The 19,854-nt window shown below is 34.1% G+C and overlaps 1 long non-coding RNA gene across 3 annotated transcripts in view; it reads left to right on the forward strand.

Moving 5' to 3' along the window:
- LOC110744057 overlaps positions 1-19,854 on the forward strand; it is a 100,535-nt gene that overhangs the window by 70,135 nt on the left and 10,546 nt on the right. The window contains exons 6-8 of one of the 3 annotated variants that reach the window (XR_004185983.1): positions 4,921-5,049; positions 6,968-7,172; positions 8,138-13,574. The exons of 1 other annotated variant lie outside the window; for it this stretch is intronic. This is a non-coding gene — a long non-coding RNA (uncharacterized LOC110744057). Of the gene's footprint in view, positions 1-4,920; positions 5,050-6,967; positions 13,575-19,854 lie in introns of those variants that run through there. One more of the 3 variants, XR_004185982.1, reaches the window with a different exon arrangement.

A 19,854-nucleotide genomic window follows, 5' to 3' on the forward strand; every position in this document is an offset into this window, starting at 1 on the left:
CATTCATGAGAACTTCCCCAACCTAGCTAGAGAGGCCAACATTCAAATTCAGGAAATTCAGAGAACACCAGCAAGACACTTCACAAGAAGATCAACCTCAAGACACATACATCAGATTCTTCAATGTTGAAATGAAAGAAAAAATGTTAAAGGCAGCTAGAAAGAAAGGTCAGGTCATCTACAAAGGGAAGCCCACCTGGCTAACAGCAAATCCCTCAGCAGAAACCCTACAAACCAGAAAAGATTGGGGCAAATATTCAACATTCTTATTAAAAAAAAATTCCAACCCAGAATTTCATATCTGGATGAACTTAGCTTCATAAATGAAGGAGAAATAAGATACATTTTAGATAAGCAAATATTGAGGGAATTCATTACCCCCAAATATGCCTTACAAGAGCTCCAGAGACTAAATTCTAAGACCTCAATCTACGAAACTACCACCAGAAAATATTGGGAAAATATTCATGATATTGGTCTGGGCAAACATTTTTTGGGTAATACTGCACAAGCACAGGCAACAAAAGCACACATGGACAAATGGGATCACATCTAGTTAAGACGCTTTTGCACAACAAAAGATACAGTCAACAAAAGGGAGAGACAGCCCACAAAATGGGAGAAAATATTTGCAAACTACAACTACCGCTCTGACAATGGGTTAATAGCAAGAATATGTAGAAGGAACTCAAACAACTCTATTGGGAAGAAAAATCTATTAGTCTGATCAAAACATTGTCAAAAGGTTTACATAGATATTTCTCAAAAGTAGACATACAAAAGCCAAACAGGCATATGAAAAGGTGCTCAACATCATGGGTAATGAGAGAAATGCAAATCAAAACTACAATGAGTTCTCATCTCACCCTAGTTAAAATGATTTTATTCAAAAGACGAGCAATAACAAATGCTGGTGAGGATGTGGAGAAAAGAGAACTCTCCTACACTGTTCATGGGAATATAAATTAGTACAACCACTATGGAGAACAGTTTGGAGGTTCCTCAAAAAATTAAAACTTAAGCTATCATATGATCTACCAATTCCACTACTGGGTATATACCCCAAATAATTTTTTAAAAATCAGTTTATCAAAGAGATGACTACACTCCTATGTAAGTTGCAGCACTGTTAACAATAGAGAAGATTTAGAAACAACCTAAGTGTCCATTGACAGATGAATGTCTAAAGGAAATGTGGTTCATATACACAATGGAGTACTATTCAGCAATAAAAAATGAATGAGATCCAGTCATTAGCAACAACATGGATGGACCTGGAGATCGTTACGTTAGGTGAGATAAACCAGACACAAAAAGATAAAGACTGAATGATCTCATATATTTGTGGGATCTAAAAATAAAATCAATTAAACTCATGGTCATAGAGAGTAGAAGGATAGTTACGAGAGGCTGGGAAGGGTAGTGGTTTGTTGGGAGGGACACAGGGATAGTTAATGGGTCAAAAAAATAGAAAGAATGAATAAGACCTACTATTTGATAGCACAATAGGGTGGTTATACTCAAGAATAACATAATTGTATATTAATCCCACAATTTTGGAGGCTAAGGCGAGTAGATCACCTGAGGTCATGAGTTCGAAACCAGGCTGGCCAACATGGTGAAACTCTGTCTCTACTAAAAATACAAAAATTAACCAGGCATGGTGGCAGGTGCCTGTAATCCCAGCTACTCAGGAGGCTGAGGCACGAGAATCACTTGAACCCAGGAGGCAGAGGTTGCAGTGAGCTGAGATTGTGCCATTGAACTACAGTCTGGGTGACACAGTGAGACTTCATCTCAAAAAAAAAAAAAAAAAAAAAGTAGAAACATCTCAACTTAACAACCTTACATCATAACTAAAAGAACACATATCTAGCAGAAGACAAGATATAATCAAAATCAGAGCTGAACTGAAGGAGATTGGAAAACAAAATACCATTCAAAAGATCAATGGATCCAGGAGTTAGTTTTTTGAAAAAATTAATGAAATAGACTGCTAACTAGACTAATAAAGAATAAAAGAAAATAAACACAATTAGAAACAACAAAGGATACTACCACTGACCTCACAGAAATATAAATAACTATCAGGGAATATTATGAACACTTCTATGCACATAAACTGGAAATTCTAGAAAAATGAATAAATTTCTGGACACATATCCCCTCTCAAGACTGAACCAGGAAGAAATGGATTCCGTAAACAGACCAACAACAAGCTTCAAAATGGAATCAGTTATAAATGGCCAATCAACCAAAAAAGCTGAGAAAAATCTCCATCTATATCCATGTTGCTGCAAGGGACATGATTTTTGTTTTTTATTGTTGTTGTTTGTTTGTTTGTTTTAATGGCTGCCTAATATTTTATGGTGTATATGTAACTCATTTTCTTTATCCAATCCACTGTTGATGGGTACCTTGATTTATCCCATGTCTTTGCTATTGTGAAGAGCACTGCAATGAACACATATGTCGTGTGTGTGTGTGTGTGTCTCTTTGATAAAATGAATTATTTTTGGGGAGTATATACGCAGTAGTGAGATTTTTGGATCAAATATTAGTTCTGTTTTAAATTATTTGAGAAATCTCCAAACTGCTTTCCACGATGGCTGAAGTAGTTTGTGGTTTCACCTTTCTTGATAAAGTCTATTTTATCTGATATAAGTATAACCATTTCTGCTCTTTTTCCCTTTCCATTTGCATTGAATAACTTTTGCCATCCCTACATTTTTTGGCTTTGTATGTCTTTATAGAAGGAGTGATATTCTTGAAGACAGCAACTGTTGGGTCTTATTTTTTTAATCCTTTCAGCCACTCTATAACTTTTAATTGGTTAATATCATCCACTTTTATTCAAGGTTCTTATTGATAGATAAGAGTTTACTACTGCCATCCTGTAATTTGTTTTCTGTGGGAATTTTTTGGTAGATTCTTTATTCATTTTTTTCTCTATTATTATCCTCCTTTGTGGCAAAGGTTAAGTGATTTTCTCCAGTAATATGTTTGATTCCATGCTATTTATTTTTACTTTATCTATTATAGGTATCTTTCATGGTTATCAGGCAGCTTACAAAAAATTTCTTATAACATGTTATTTGAATCTATCAACAACTTTGATCTCAGAGAAAAGTGTCAAAAGCAAATCCTATGCTTTAATACTACAGCCCTATATTTTGACTTTTGATGCTTCATTTTACTTTTTTCACATTGCCTATCTCTTAACAAATCATTGCAGTTATGTTGTTTTCAATAGTTTTGCTTTTGGTCTTTATAGTTTGATATGTGTTTTACTTACCAAAATTACAGTATTAGAGTATTCTGAATGTCTCTGCTTTCTTATTTTACTAGTGAGTTTTATACCTTCAGATGTTTTTTGTGTTACCTGGTAGCATCCATTTTTTATTTTTTATTTTTTAGATTGAAGACGTCCCTTTAAATGTATTGTATGATATATATATATAGTTTGATCGATTCCTTCAGCTTTTGTTTATCTAGAAAAGCACTTATCTGTCCTTCATGTTTAAATAACAGCTTTGCTGGGCTGCAGTATTCTTGGTATGCAGGTTTTATTTTCCTTCAACAGTTAGAATACTACATCTTACTCTCCTCTGGTCTGCAAGTCTTCTGCTGAGTAGTCTGTTGAAAGCCATATAATGACTCCATTTCTTGTGTTATATTTCCTGCTGCCCACTGAATATTTTTTTTTAGTATTTGGATTTGCTAATTTGATTATGATATAACTTGGATAATTCCTCTTTGTGCTGAAAGTAATTGGTGATTTCTGAGATCCCTATAAGTGGATGATCTTGTCTTCCTCTTCTTTTTCTAGATTTAAAATATTTTCATTATTTCCTTAAATATGCTTTTTAAGCCTTTTCTATTTTAATCTCCTTAAGGAATTCCAATTATATGGGAATTAGTTTACTTGATGGTGTCTCATAAATTTTGTATGCCTTTTTCACTGTTTTTAAATCTTTTTTTCTCCTCTGATTAGATAATTTTATACGCTTTGTCTATAAGCTTGCTAATTAATTCCTGTGTGATCAAGTCTCCTGCTGAACCTTTCTAAAGAGGTTTTTATTTAAGCTGTTGTATTACTTATTTCTAAGATTTTGTTTTGTTTTGTTTTTAACTTATTTCTCTGTTGAATTTCTCACCTTCATCCTGAATTGGTTTTCAAATTTTATTTACTTTTTCATCCATTTTTAAAAATGATTCTTTGATCTTCTTTCAGAGGATGATTCTGATTTCACTGTCAGAAACTTCACAGATTTTCAGCTCTTCTGAGTTCATTACTGGAGCTCTTTGTGGCATTCCTTGTTTCTTTTGGTGGTCTCACATTTCCCTGACTTTTCACAATTCTTGCATTTTGACATTCATGACAGCCCATTTGTGGAGACAGTCATCTCTTTCAGTTTTTGCAAGTGTTCTTTGGTGGTGTTAGACATTTACTTTCTAGTATCAGAGCATAAATGCTGGCCTTTACTGTTTTCCATTCTGGAAAAAACTTACAGTGATCACCAGAACTAAATCACAGCCCTGGAGCTAAATCATTGTCTTGTCATCGTATCTTTGTTTGGGGAAGACTTAAAGTGAGCACCACAGCTTAATTATTGTCCTGAACTATATTGCTTCCTTGCTGTTGTTTCCCAGTCTGGAGAAGTGTTAAGCAAGCACCGGAACTTAATTCCAAAATTTTGTTTCCAAACCAAGGGAAGGCTCCACCAGAGCTTCTGAGATTTGTGAAAAATCTAGCTAGGGGTTTGGGCCTCCATTTAAATTGTGCCCGCTGAAGTGCCTTGACATCAGCTAGTATTTTCAACATGGTTTCCCTGCTGATTGAAGTGTTGAGTAACCACCAAGGTCTGCATACCAGTCACTGTGATCAACATCCTGCTCTTTGTCCCCAATTCATCCCAGGTAGTCTAGACCTCCTTCATTCCCAGTGGTTCCTGTGGGATGGTATCCGAGTGACCTTCCCATGAAGATTCCTAAACAAGCAGGGAGATGGAACATCCCCTCCAATTTCCTCCTCTCACCTTGGCAACCGTAAGTCTAAGAAAATTATCTGTGAATGGCATTATGCCAGGTTACAGGAGGGGTTGGCACAGACTGAAATTATTATTGTTTTTTTTTACTGGTTGTAACTTCTCTCAATTAGGCTTCTCTTTAAAGTTCTGGTGTATTTAGGCTGGTATTCTTGTTTTTGAATCGTTTCTAGTTGTATTCTTTGAGGTTAGTAATACTGGGTGACTCTTCTAATTGGCCATCTCACTGACATTACTTTTATATCCACAGCTTCTGTTTGTTTTTTTTATGTTGAGATTCCTAACTTGATTATTTCTTGTATATTTACCATTAATTCTTTGAAGTATTAATAAAAGCTGCTTCAAAGGATTTTTCTGCCAACTCTAAGTTGGAATAAATTTTGATTGACTTTTTAAAACTCTTGCATATGTATCAATTTTTTTTGATTGTCTAGTCATCTCTTGGTAAAATTACTAGTTATTAAGTATTGTATGAGCATTGTAGATAATACATTGTAACAACTCTTAATTTTGTTTTGTTCTTCAGAAGTTTGTTTATTTTTTGCTTTAGAAGGGAATCAGCTTGTCTCAACTCAAACTGTTAACATTATCTCCATCATGGGATGCATAGTTTAGTGTAGTTCTCTGGAAATATCTCTTCTTCTCAGTTTATCTGTAAGCCAATGCTTTGTTTGAGTGGAGGTTATAGTTAGATACTAGAATCCAGTAAAGCTTATTCTTTACTGTATGGCTTGTGTTTAGGTGGAAGGAAACTTTTGAAGTTGTTACAAATTCAAAAATATGGCTAGTATTTTAATTTTTTCAGGCTCTCTAGGATCTTCTGGTGGCATATATATTTTAGCAGAGAGAAATGTGTGGGGAGTTTCTTAACTCAGCCTAAGTGCTTTTTTTTTTTTTTCCCTCAAAATTGTCCCTTTAAATTTCCAACTGTTCTTCTCTCTGAACTAAGTCCCCTACCTCTATCACTAAAATCGTAGGTCTTTGTTGCCTATTTTCTAAGGGGTGAGAGTGTCCCTGGGCAAGAATATCACAAACTCACTTTCTGATCTGATGCAGCAGTGCACGATGAATAAACAGTTATAAAATTCTTGCCTGCTCGGGTTGATTTCCTAGTGGCCTAAAACTCATGTTTTTATTTTAAAAATTTTATCCCATCTTACCTAAGTTTTATGCTGAGAAGGCATTAATGCCAACATCTTTTCATGTGGCTATAACCAATGTAATATTTTAATTAAACTACCTCTAAATCTCTGCAAATGCCATTCTCTAATCTCTAGCAAAAAACTTCAGTTTTGCTTTTTAAAAAATATTTTTTCTCTACAAAAATATTTTTTTAAAAGCAAAACCATATATGCTTTATATTATCTATCCTTTGAAATAAAACATATTTACATATGCTTTATATCTTTTAAGATCTGATATAAATGTTGCTTCTTCTGGGAAGCCTTACTGTATTTCCTTGGAAATATTTACTTGGCTCCTCATCTGGACTTTCACAGAAATTCATTTATTGTTTGTTTTAACAGATTCCATTCCTCATTATAATTATTATTATGGTTACCTATTATATGTATTTAACCACTAATAATGTAGATAATTCCTTGTAGAGGGACATGTGACTTGTACATCATATGCATTTAATATATGATTGCAGAATTTATGGTTACATGCAACTAATTCCTGACATCTTACAAAGGATATTTCAGTTGCCATGTTTTCTTTAAAACTAATAACTATATGGTTTTTAGTAAATTATTGAAATGCTTTTTCTGGATAATCTTTCCCTGTACCCTTTGGATCCATGTATACTCATATTTACTTCCCATTTCTCTCTATTATTAATTGTATAACTTCATGCATGTTACTTATTTTTTGTACTTTATTTTCTTCACCCAAAATGGAAAATTGATACATCACAGAATTTTTGGAAGGATCGTGGAAATATCGTGTACAACAGTCACTATATATGCCAGGGACATGATTGGTGCTGTTTAATTTGAACTGTTTTCTGCAATTCAGTGCTGATCATGTTTCTTTCCCAGGAATAGAAAAAGAGAAACTTTAAACTCTCAGCAATGTCATGTTGATGTATGGGAAACACAAGGATCCCAAATTATCTGCCAGGTATCTACTACTGCTGAAGTTCTTTGAAGTATATGTATAGTGAACTCATTGCAGAAAAAATACAGACTCTATGGCACACTTCTTGTCCTTATACTAGTTATCTAAGATTGAACATACGTGTTTATGTTTTGTCAGTGACATGTTTAATTACATTATTAACAGACACAATGTCAATGGTAATTTTCTCCAAGATTCCTCAAAGCTCAAAAGCATTGGAAAGAGATTTTAGTATTTCTGTTCCTACTCTGGAAAGATAACCTATAATTTTACATTGTAAACAAATTGTGCATCTCAAAGATCACTATTATTGCCTTGTTTTCTGATAGTTTTCTCCTCCCATGAACTTGTGTGGGAGGGAAAAGAAGTAGTGAACCTGAAATTCCACCAAATGTGACAGTATGTGGCCAGTAATGTGCCTAATCATATTTGCTTTAACCCTCACAATAAATCTGAAAGACAAATATTATTGTCCATTTTATAGCAGGGAAAATGGTACAGAGAAGTTAGTCCGTTGCTTAAAGTTACACAGCTTTGAAGAACAGAATTAGGGTTCAGAGTCAAGCCTTTTAAATCTGAAGTTTATGACTCTTCCTCCTAAAACACCACTTATATGAAGGACTTTGAACAAATGATACCATATTGCAGTAGACCCAGCAATAACACTTTGTTTCATGCTGTGCCAAATGACTATCTTTGCAATATATAAAACAACCTGACATAACTGTGACATAGTCATTTAAAAATATTTGTAAAGCCACCACAAAAATGCTTTTTATAATTTAAATTGTGAATAATGCCAAGAATGTTAACTCTTGAAATGTTAACTTGTGTGTATACTCATGCTGTGTGCATATTAATATAAGCTTATTTTACATAGATAGATCTAGTACTTTTCAAACACCATTGTTTTCACTAGATTGAACTGTCATCTACTTTAATAACATGAAATTCTTATTTCATTGCAGTATCACAAACAGCTACACTATGTTTTTTTTGACAAGCTGTATTTTTACTTTACGCTTTATTCTTGAAGCTTCAAAAATTGATACCAGTTCTTTTCAAGACAATGTGTTCAACACAGTGGGGTAAAAATACTTTTTCTTCTTATATTATCGAGTAAAATTCTAGGTGATAGAGTTCAAATATAAACTTTGTCTCCGCTCATAACTCAGAAGCTTGTGGAATGCCTTGATAGTTAGGCAAACATGTTAGATTTCATGTAAACAGTCATCCTATGTATTCACAAATGCATTCTTACTTTAAACATGTCTTTTCTTGCTTGTGTTTCTGGTTTTTAAATATTGTGATTCCTGATTCAAGTGTCTGATAAAAACTTTTCATTTTTTAAGTGTATGATAACGTTTTTAACTCTATGTCTTTTCACATAAAAAAGGCATAGAAATTTTTCACAGAGTGCAAAGACAGAAAGTTAAGACACATCATCTATGCCTCTAGAACTTAAGTATAGGCTACATGAATTAAAAATGAATGCTTCCAAAAATGTACATTTTTTCATTAACATCTCTAAATACATAAAAATGTGAAATCATCTATATATTTGCATGCTCATACATACAATATAATAGCTTATAGGTATATAATAGTTATGAATACTCACATTTATCAAGTGATTACTACATGACAGATACAAATCCAGATTTTGTGTGGTAAGAAGTTTAAATAATTTAGAAAATCTTCTGTAGGTAAAAATAAAATACAAAATGAGACATACAAAATTAAGTATGAATGTGAATATTTACTTGGAATAAGAAAATAAATCATTTACAGTTACATAGTTTCAAAAGTCTAACAAATCTAAAACATGGACTATTCTAGAAAACTAATACATTTTATTAAAATAGCTCTAAAAATCTACTTTTTTGGTTTTATGTTCTTTGATTATTTCTTCACATGACAATTATTTTGTTATTTTTTTCTCAAAGGGAGAAAGGTAATTCCATCTTTCCATTAGGATTACTGGTTTTATTTAATGATAGTTTAGAAAAGATTCTCTCAGCCTAATAATTCATCTTTGGTAATGCCATGTAACTTTTCAGATTGTTGTCAACTTTGGAAAAACTTTTACAAAATTTCTTTCATATATTATTGTAAGATTGAGGAGTATTTTAGGTATTTTTGTGCAGTTACTCATCTTCAATATTCTTTGAATTAACAATACCTATGAAATAATTTGTCATCTCTGTTTCCTTACTGCAGTGGCTTATATCAGCATTTTGTGTTGAATTTATAAAAAAAAAAAAAACAAAAACAATTTTTTTTTTTTTGCTATGAAAAAAGCTTCGTTAATTAATTGGACTCTTAAATTAATCAAGCCTATATATTACTTGTAGTAAAATCTTTTGCTTAATAAATTGCTGACTTTGGAATGGCCTGAAAATTATTTTAATTCACTTCTCATTGCTACAGTAATTTCTACTGAATTTATATAACAACACAAGCAAACATTGTTTTATTTTGTATTTCACCTAATAAAAGTATATCTTGCTTTGTCAAATATATTTCTGGCAGAAGAACAAAATCCATTTTCACTTAGCATTTAGGAAAAGTGAATTTTTTGCTTTTACCATTTCACATATTATTAGAAGAATTGCTTGCTGGTTTGCTTTTGGTTCCCTAACTTTGTTTTTTCTCCACTATCCACATACTTCTGTTGTCATGGGCCAGAGGACACTTTCTCGTATTATGACTCAACCTCTGGTCCCTCTTCTAGAGGTCAAAATTCTGGGTTAGTTTGCAGAGTGAGCCGTAGCAAGAATTTTTCTGGAAGCCACAATTTCATGGCTTACATATCTACCATGAATTCCATGACTAACTATATCTAACCATAAAGAAAATGACTTCTAATCACAAGAGTATACCCCAAGAAATCCAGACAAATTATTGTCCTAACCAAAATTCCCCTTAGCAAAATTTCCCATATAGTAGATATCACTCCAATGGTATCATAGAAAAGGGAAAGTATAATGAATGAGAAGAGTAAGTGAAAAAAGTTATAGGTCTTTATTAACTCTAAATAACCCACTTATTTCTTTTCAAAATTTTGCAAAAATCCTAACCGCTTGCCAGGACTTCTCTAGGGCACTTGAAATATATATTATCTTCATGATAAACTTACCCTATTTATAGTTCACATAGAGTATTTTCTCATATTCGACATAGAATATATTCTACATATTCCACATAGATTATTTTGTCCAATCCTCATACACATTTTTTGAGGATAAACCACTTTAGTCTTACAAACAAGCATATTGAGGAAGAGAAAGAGAGACCGCATGACTTTCAAAATTATAGCTAGAACCCTGGCAATTTGATTCTGAAGTCTATTTTCTTGTCCCTGCCAGGCATTTTTAATTGCATGAGGAAAAGTGACTTCAGAGCATGTCAGTGGTGATGATTTGCTTTGCATCTGATCAACTTAACCATTGATTGTGTTAAGCTTCATTTAGATTTAGATTCTCTTCACTCACACAAAACTGAAGTGTGTAACAACCTGAACTTGCCTTAACCTAGGCAGTCCTTTTGTCCATAACAAGCATGAGGACTAGGAAAAATGCAAATACAGAGCTAATTGAATGAAGAGCAGATTCAATGTTGAGATGCATTTTGCTATATACTAATGAAAATCAATAAATTACAGCTGCATCCATCTTCATAGATAAACATAATGAAGAAAATGTTTACCATTAAGAGGAAGTTGTTGAAGTTTGTAAAAAGTATGCTTCCATTTATATAAAGTTTGAAATATAGGCTGTGTGTGTCTGTGTGAGAATAGAGCATGGAAATGAAAATGATAATCACAAAATTCAGGATAGTGGTTGTAGGGTTGGTGGGGAAAGGAGAATAGAATCATAGAAATGAACAAAGGAAACTTCAAAGGTATTGGTGCTGTTTATTTTATTGTTATTTCATAAGGCTTAGAGACATGTTGTAAATATCTTAGATGTTAAATATTTAATTGAAACAATCAACACATTTCAATGGGATTTGAAATAATTAGGTGGTAGTGGGACAGTTTTGGGCTGAGAAAGACCAAGCCAAAGAAATGTAGGCATAAGTAACATAATTGGGTGAAATTGGGAGCTTGACAAAAAGTTTTCTGGCTTGGAGATTCCTATTCTGAGGATATATTCATGAAAAAGCACATCTAAGTGTAGGTCAGAATTTGAGAGAATGGACTCATTGAAATGGCCAAGTGAGGTAGAAACATCAATGTCCATTGTTCAAGTTGAGTCATATATCCCTAACAGAAAATATATTAGTTTGTTTTCAAGCTGCTGATACAGATATACCCGAAACTGGGAACAAAAAGAGGTTTAATTGGACTTATGGTTCCACATGGCTGGGGAGGCCTCTGAATCATGGCGGGAGGCAAAAGGCACTTCATACATGGCAGTGGCAAGAGAAAAAAATGAGGAAGAAGCAAAAGCAGAAACCCCTGATAAACCCATCAGATCTCATGAAACCCATTCACTCTCAAGAGAACAGCACCTGAAAAACTGGCCCCCATGATTCAACTACCTTCCCATGGGTCCCTCCCACAACACATAGGAATTCTGGGAGACACTATTAAAGTTGAGATTTGGGTGGGGCCACAGCTAAACCATATCAGAGAATAAAATAAGAATAGCTTTACAATTACCACGGTGCAAGTGGCAAGTATTTGGGGGCAATTTAGGGAACTAGTGAGCAGACATTGCAATGTTTGGCAACATTTCATTTGCTGTCAGAAGATACATCTAAAATGTTTACTATATATCAGAAATAATGCCAGGTCCTGTAGTAAGATATTGAGGAAACAGCCACACAGATCCTGTGATTTTTCAGGGGCATGAATTGTGTTGCCTTTCAGAAAACATGCTCCTTAGGAGATGAAAAATAAGACAAAAGCCTAGTTACTGAATTACTGGCACAAATAACAATACCTGGTTTGACAAATTTGTTTTAGGAACTAGAGATCCCTATTACAAGGGGAGCTATTGTTACAAACTCAAAAATTGAGGAACTAGAATTTAAGCTAGAATTCTAGTCATTGGTGAACTGGGGTAAGAAAATTAGAGAAGGAACAATAGCAATATGATAACTGAAGAAGGAAAGCTTCAATATTGAATTTGTAAACAAAAGGCTGGGATTATTTTGTCTAGGATTAAAACAAAGTAGAACAGGTTGTCATGAAAGACAGGGAGGACGTAAGTTCTTTTCATTGCTGAGGTTAGTTACATATACATATGCATATACGTGTGTGTGTGTGTGTGTGTGTTTATTAATTAGTGTAGGGATGGGGGATTAAAATAATATTGCAACAATGCATTGAAACTAAGTTGGTTCAAAGAAAGGTAAAACTTTGAATTATTCATAAAACAATGAAATAATGCCCACAGTGTCAGTAGATACACACACCTCTTCCAGCCCATAGATTTTTTTACTTGTAACTGTTAAAATAGGCACACTTTTTGTTTATGTTTGGTGATATATGTTCACCTTTTTACATAGTCCATGAAGCAATTATAACAATGTGTCATAGTTTCCAGTACATAGCATGCTAATATTCACTTGCACTTTTTAAATTTTGTCCACTCTTCACCTCTCTCTACCTTGTTCTGTGGCCAGGGAAGCTAATATGAATGGACTGCATCAGTGAGCATTTTTGCTTCTGGCTTGTCATTGTGTTTGACTAATAAAAGCCATTGACAGGAGATCAAAAGGCAGAAAGAGAATGCAAACAGGGCATTTAGTTTTTAGTTCCCTCCAGCTGGGCCATTTTGGTCTTTACCAAAGCCACAGCTCCTGCCAAGCTACACTATCCAGCAACTACAACTGCGATCATTGGGTGACAGTAATTTCTCCTTCCTCTTTCCCCTTCAGGCCTAGAGGAGGCAAGATGTCTTCTGTTGCAAGCCCCAGAGTGCTTCACCAATTCTTGTTGGTCATCTGTAATTTTGCCCACAGTTTTTAACAGTTTCTTAACAAAACTCTCTTAAATTACTCATTTGAGGTTAACATCTCTTTTTAGGATACAATCTGATACACAAAATATCCAAATGTTAGTATTTGAATGAAAGTTTTCTTTTCAGATTCAATGAGATAACAGTCCTGCTTTATTGACCATAGTTAAACCATCTGAGATAGCTGAGATAATTATTTGGCTCTGGGGTTGATTTCAACAGGAATGAAGTATAGAATGGGGGTAAAAGCATGGACCCCAGAGCCCCTGACTGACACATCAAAGCACAGGCAAAATTTTACCATTTTTATTTATATTTCACTCAATAAAAGGTGAAATGTTTTTAATGTCCATAATTATCCAGGGATAAAATAGCATCCTTTGGAGATAATGCATACGTTTTTGTTGGAAATGTTCAAGCAGAGGCCCAATGAACATCATCAAGGCTTTCTGAGGAATAGTGCCATATTTGGTAGAATTTGAACTTCATTTGTTCTCAGGTATCTTCTTGTTCTGTTTTTATTGTTTTAAGGGACTATTTGCATGTCTTTCTAGAACAGGTTACTAAAATGTCAGGAAATGCCTGTAATAATCCTAATCATGGCATGATATAAATTGAGCCTTTTGAGAATAAAAATCCAATTCTAAAGGAACACATTTGCAAATTTAGAGATAGTGTAATACCTATTTTTAGTACCATTTTTATTTTTTCAAAACAAGTAAGTTATAGCACACCTTATTGAAAAATAATAAAGGTCACAAGGTAGAAGATACTTGAAACTTTGCAGGTATTATGGGAGAAGAGAGAAAAGAAACTCATATTTTCGTTTCACTAGTACAAAGTCAGTAACTTCATATATCATTTTAATGTATTTATCAGATTAAAAGTAATTTAATATAATTTGTATTTTAATTATATGTAGTTCTTCTTTTCTTTAAAATATGAACTTACTTGATCTTTTATCAACTCTTAAAATTTATATGCCAAATCTAAGAAACATAGAATACAATATATGTTTTGAACAAGTATATTTCTAACTTAATGATTTAGGAAGGAAATGTGCCTTCTCCTGCTGTCAAAACCAGCATTCTTTTTCTAGGTTTATGCAGTGAACCTATGCAAGAATCCAATATCACCTAAATCACTTGGGCATGCTGCCATCAAGTTGAAAATCATATTTTACACAATGGTGCTTTCTTTCAAAAAACGAGAAAACGATAAATTTTTATATTATGGGGAGAGTCTTAAGAAATACTATCAATGAAAGAAGTCAGGGTCTGTTCTAGTTGCAGTTGTAAAACTTATCAGCATCTTAACCATTCCAAATTTCCAAAATCAAGAACAGGTATACAGCTTTCCTTTCGGAGACAGGTTGAAATTTCTCACTGGGTGATTCCCTTTGCTTTCATTAAATGCATCTCTGATATCTCTGGAATTGCAACCTTTTTAAACTAAAGTATCTCTGTTCATTATTTAACTCTGAGTCCCTGAAAAGACAGTCTCATGTGATATGTTCTCTGTAGGTGCTAATTTATGATTGGCGTTTTGATGGAGAGCTGTCAGATGGCCTTCTTTCTCCCCTCCTCTTCTACGTTGATTTATTGGTAGGAGGAAGCTGCAATTGCAGTGGCAACTTTTTCCATTTAGACTTCACAGATATAGTGCACACCATTTCCAATGATTAAACAGAATGCAGCGGACAGACAGGTTTTCATTACTGAATCATAGAGAGGAGATGACACACTTTTTAATGGCATTATTTTTTTCTTTCTTGGATATTTAAGTCACAAGTGAGTACAATTTTGGCATCTCCATTCTTATCCCCATTTGGACATAGAAAAATCTTCCAATTTGGCACCCTAAGTGCCAAATATTGAATGGCAGCTTTAGTTTCAGAGTGATGGATGATCAAAATGAGAGGCCCATTATAAGTCAAGTGCATTCTGAGAGATATGGAAGGAAAGCTTCAAGTACTTGCTCAAAGTCTACCTGATACTTACTGGAATAAATATTGTCTTTAATGACTTTTTACAGAAGAAAATAGGTCAGACATATTTTAACACACAGATAAGCAGGGTAGGATTGACAATAGATCTTATGTCAACCCCAACCCCTATTCTTCAGTCTATTTTTGTTTCTGCTTAAGTGCTTTTAGCCACTGGCAGAGCTAACAAATGTTTTGACCTAAGATGGAGAAATGCAGAATTTAGTAGTACATGTCTATGGCATTCAATTGATTTGACTCAAGTCAAGTTAATGGAATATGATCTAAGATCATGAGAATTGAATTCGACGAAAGTGATCCCTGGGTTTCCGTTGATGGCTGGAGTGTCATTGCTCAGCAGACCTATACAACGAGATTTGATATATCTAACTTTAAGGGGCTGTTCTTGAAAAACAACCTGTTATCTTTAACCAGCTGCAGCTTCCAAATGATTTTCTTAGACAGCTATTTTTCCAGATTGATTTCACAAGTAGGCCTTCTTATTTTTTATATCAAGATTGGAATAGTAAAAGGCCACTGACAAAAGTTTTAATGCAAAAATTTCAGAAATTATAATTCATCAATACAATTACACTGAACCTCCCGAAGCATCTGCTATGGGCAAATTGTCTGCTATGTACTGAAATGAAAGATAACAATTTGAACTGGATAAACAGCTTCTTTACTAAAGGAGAAAATTAATAATGTAGTATTAAAAACAATAAGATGCATAATAAAGGTATAACCCACAAACTATATTATCCCACAGGAAAAAAAAGTGGTTTTCACATATCCACAAACCAACTCTCCCAAACTCACCCCTTTCTGTGAGGGTCAGAGAAAATTTCACAAAGAAAAGAGCCTTGACCTAAGCCCAAAGATATAAGAACATGTAGGTTCACAAAGGTAATTTTAATTTATGTGAAGGTAACCAAGTTGCAGTGATTAACTGGAATACTTTAATAGTAATATGCATGAATATGGGTTTTTATAAGAAAAATTTGCCCACATCAGTCCATCCAGAGATGTACACAAATATTGCAGCTATTTCCTTACAAGAGCTGAGTCATATAAGAAGATAGTAAACAAAGTTTTGTCCTTTCTAGAATATCTTAAGCCAAATAATATAATCAGATTTAGTTGCAGTGGTATTTATAATTTCAAGCCTAGTTTTCAAAAAGATAAGTAAATGGCTGAACAATATTTTCAGTGAAAAATGGGATTTGGGTTCACGTTTTTAGGTCACATATAATTACAACAAAAACAAAATCTATGACTCAAAATTAACTCATCTATTTTCCATATTATATGTGGTTCATAAAAAGTGAGTTATTCTGAGACATACTAGGATTCTGTCTGGGAGGGAATGAAGCCACAGACAATCACAAGCATGGCTTAGCTGTAAGGCATTTTTGGTCTTTTATTGCCCAGTTAAGCTATTGCAGCCGAGAGATACTATGTACAAAGAAGTTTAACTTAGAACCAACTTGATGGTTAGGAAGAGGTGTTTACACAAATACCCCTGTGCCTATTTTCATGTTAGCTTTGTTAGACTGAACACTTGTACAATACTGAGAACAGAACTAACCAGAGATGCTTAGCACCAGTCAGTTCACATGTAAATAGGCACTGACCCAATAAGTTTAAATGCAGAGATGATCCCTCAGCAGATAATCACATTGTATCACCCCGTAGAGCTAGGATTTAATAAATTAGTCCTATGTCAATCCTACTACTAAAAAGACTGTTTAGACTTGAAGCTGGCATTGACCTCAAATTGAGAGTAAGGAGAGCTTAAAGAAGTTGCCCAAACTCCACTCCAAGTTGGAGCGGGAGGACTGGGTTGAAGATATTAAGGCACAGAACAGAATGAGGCCCAATACTTGGCTCTTCATATTAAAAAAAAACTCGATCTAAATTAAAGTCAAATGCTAAATAATTTGTGTGAAGGAGAATTAGCTTACGTAGCATTTGTTTTGAAACTGCTTCCAAGACTTCCCCTCACTGGATAAAACTATTCAAATACGGATAAATGGATAAGTTTTGGAAATGAAATATTAGACCCAGATATGTGTAGGAAGAATAACTTCAAAGAAGCTTTATTGGATTCCATGCCATAGTTAGATGAGAGAAAGACGGCTCATGGGACATTCAGGAGTCCCATTGTGAGGATAAGGTTATATCATAACAGAGGAGGCTGAGAAGCATCAGTTAGAAGAGGACTGTCAGCAGTGAACTCACCAATACAGAGTAATTATCCTCAAAGACCAGATTAATGCCAGACACTCTCTCCATCACCATGAGCCTGCATTGGGCCAAATGCCACATCCTGAGTAAATAATATGGACAGGAGAGAAATCCTGAATGGGATTGTTTTTAACTGAAATGCCCAATAAATAATGCAAATGACTGAGTTCTCCCAGAAGTTAGTATTTGACATACAAATTGAGGTTTATGAAAAAAAGTTTTATGTTTTGCATACCTTAGTTAGCATGGAATGCATATCTCCTTTCCTGGCCTTTTGCTGGGATTCCTGACCCATACAGACTCAAAGAGAAAATGCCATTCATTACTCAGCAGCACTTCTGCCAATCAGATAAACCCAAGTTTCTGTATTTTGATTAAGGATAGCTGAATCTATAAACACCCACTGGAGGTATTAAATGTTTATTTATATCCACTTATATGAATTAAACACATATTCACATCCACTTATATTCCCATGAGTATCAGGTACTACAGTTAGCATCATTTTTGTTTCAAGGGTTGATTTCACTTTTTGTCTATTTTAGAAATTATTTTCAAGGTTTTTGTTTTGCAATGATACACTTTTTCATTTCCAATTAATTCAATACTATGACTCAGCTCAACCTATCTAAGAATCTCCTGTGTGCAAGTTGTCTGATAGCATTTAATATGTGCTAGAGTTTATGCAAGGCACTAAAGATCAAAAGATAAAAGCTTTCCTCCTTAAGGGACTTCCATTCTAAAATGTGCTTCTTTCCTAATAGAAGCACTGTAAATTACAAGAGAGTCAATGGATAGAGAGGTGGGAAGAGGGAGTGATTATAAGGGCCTCTCTATTATGGAACAACAGGCAAAGGTTTACTAGGTCTTGTCTTTTCTCTGCTTCCACTAATCAAGTAACTGGCGTTCTTCCCTGGGTCTGTTGCTTTTTGAGTATTTTCTGTACTCTCAAAACAATTCAACTTGAGACATCTTCTTGAATGCCCCAGTAACTTATGAATGATGTGAGAGTAATATACATATAAGATAGCCAAAGATTAACCAATTTATTATAAGTTAACAAATTAACTGTGGTTGAAAGAATTTTTGAATTTTTAATAAAAAATCCATGAATTATGATACTGGCTTGATTCCTCGTAAACCAAATGTGATGGGTAGATATCTAAAGATGGCATCTGCTAGATTCCCATCCCCTAGTTATTAAGTGAGACACTCATCTAAGCACTACAGTAAATAAATTTTTGCTGAGGTTATTAAAGTACCAATAGAACTGAACCTTAAGATACAAAGATTTACTTTGTAGGCCTGACCCAATCAAGTGAGCCCATTAAAAGCAAAGAGTTTTATCTGGCTGGTGGCAACAGAGGAAATCAGAGATATTTGAAGCACGAGAAGCATTCAGCCATGTAATTGTTAACTTCAAAAATGGGGGAGTCTATATGCCAATAAATGTAGCAGCTCGAGGAGTTGAGAGCTGCTCTGAGCTGACAGCTAGCAAGAAAACAAAGACCTCAGGCGACAACTGCAAAACACTGAATTCTGTCAACGATTTGAATAAGCTTAGAAGTGGATTCTCCATCAGAGCGTTACAGTTAAGACACATACCAGCAAATACCTTGATATCAGAAGCAGATTATCCACCCATATCATGCCAGGCTCTGACTTACAGAACTTAGAGTTAATAAATAGATGTTGTTTTATGCCAATAAGTTTGTGGAAATTTGTTATGCAACAGTAGAAAACTAATACATCAAGCAACTTTATTCAATTAAATTAGAAGTTCTGGAAGTCAGTTTCATCCTCTACCAATTACTAATGGAAGTAATTATAATACATGTAGGTATTTTTCTGATACTTGAATAAGTTGAAGGAAAATGCTTCTTGAACAGTAAAATCTAATGCAAAGGTTATTGTCATTATTAATAGAACATCAACAGATTATATACTATTGTATTTATAATCCAGTTTTGGATAAGCCTGCTGCTAATTTTCCCACCGCATAGTCCTATATTCCATTCTATCCTTGTTCTGGGGTCTTTAATGCAATCCTGTAAAATTCCCATATGTCTCCTGTAGCCTTCCAATTAGAGTTTCTATTTCTTTAAGTGCATAACAAGTATGTATGTTAAACATTTCAATATCCTTTCTGTTTCCTTTAAAAAAAATTGCATCGCGTTTTTCTCCATCTATATTTCTACTCATGTAGTTAACCACACAGTCTTGGTAACAGACATCTTTAACAGACTGATTCAGCTTATTCAGCCATAAATAAATCAATTTACCCCTGAGAATTCCCATATTTCTGCCATGAAATGGGGCCGGTTCCCCTTATATCTCCACATAGAAACCGACCATGCTCACAGCTGATTTGTAGAGCTTTCCCCCACGATTGGACATTCAAACTCTTCAAGAGTCTCTGGATGAGAGTGGGATGTTGATTATCTGTTATAGGAAATACTATACTTGAATGTAATTGGAATATTGG

Source organism: Papio anubis, chromosome 1, assembly GCF_008728515.1.
Source record: "Papio anubis isolate 15944 chromosome 1, Panubis1.0, whole genome shotgun sequence".
In the NCBI taxonomy this organism is placed as follows: Eukaryota; Metazoa; Chordata; class Mammalia; order Primates; family Cercopithecidae; genus Papio; species Papio anubis.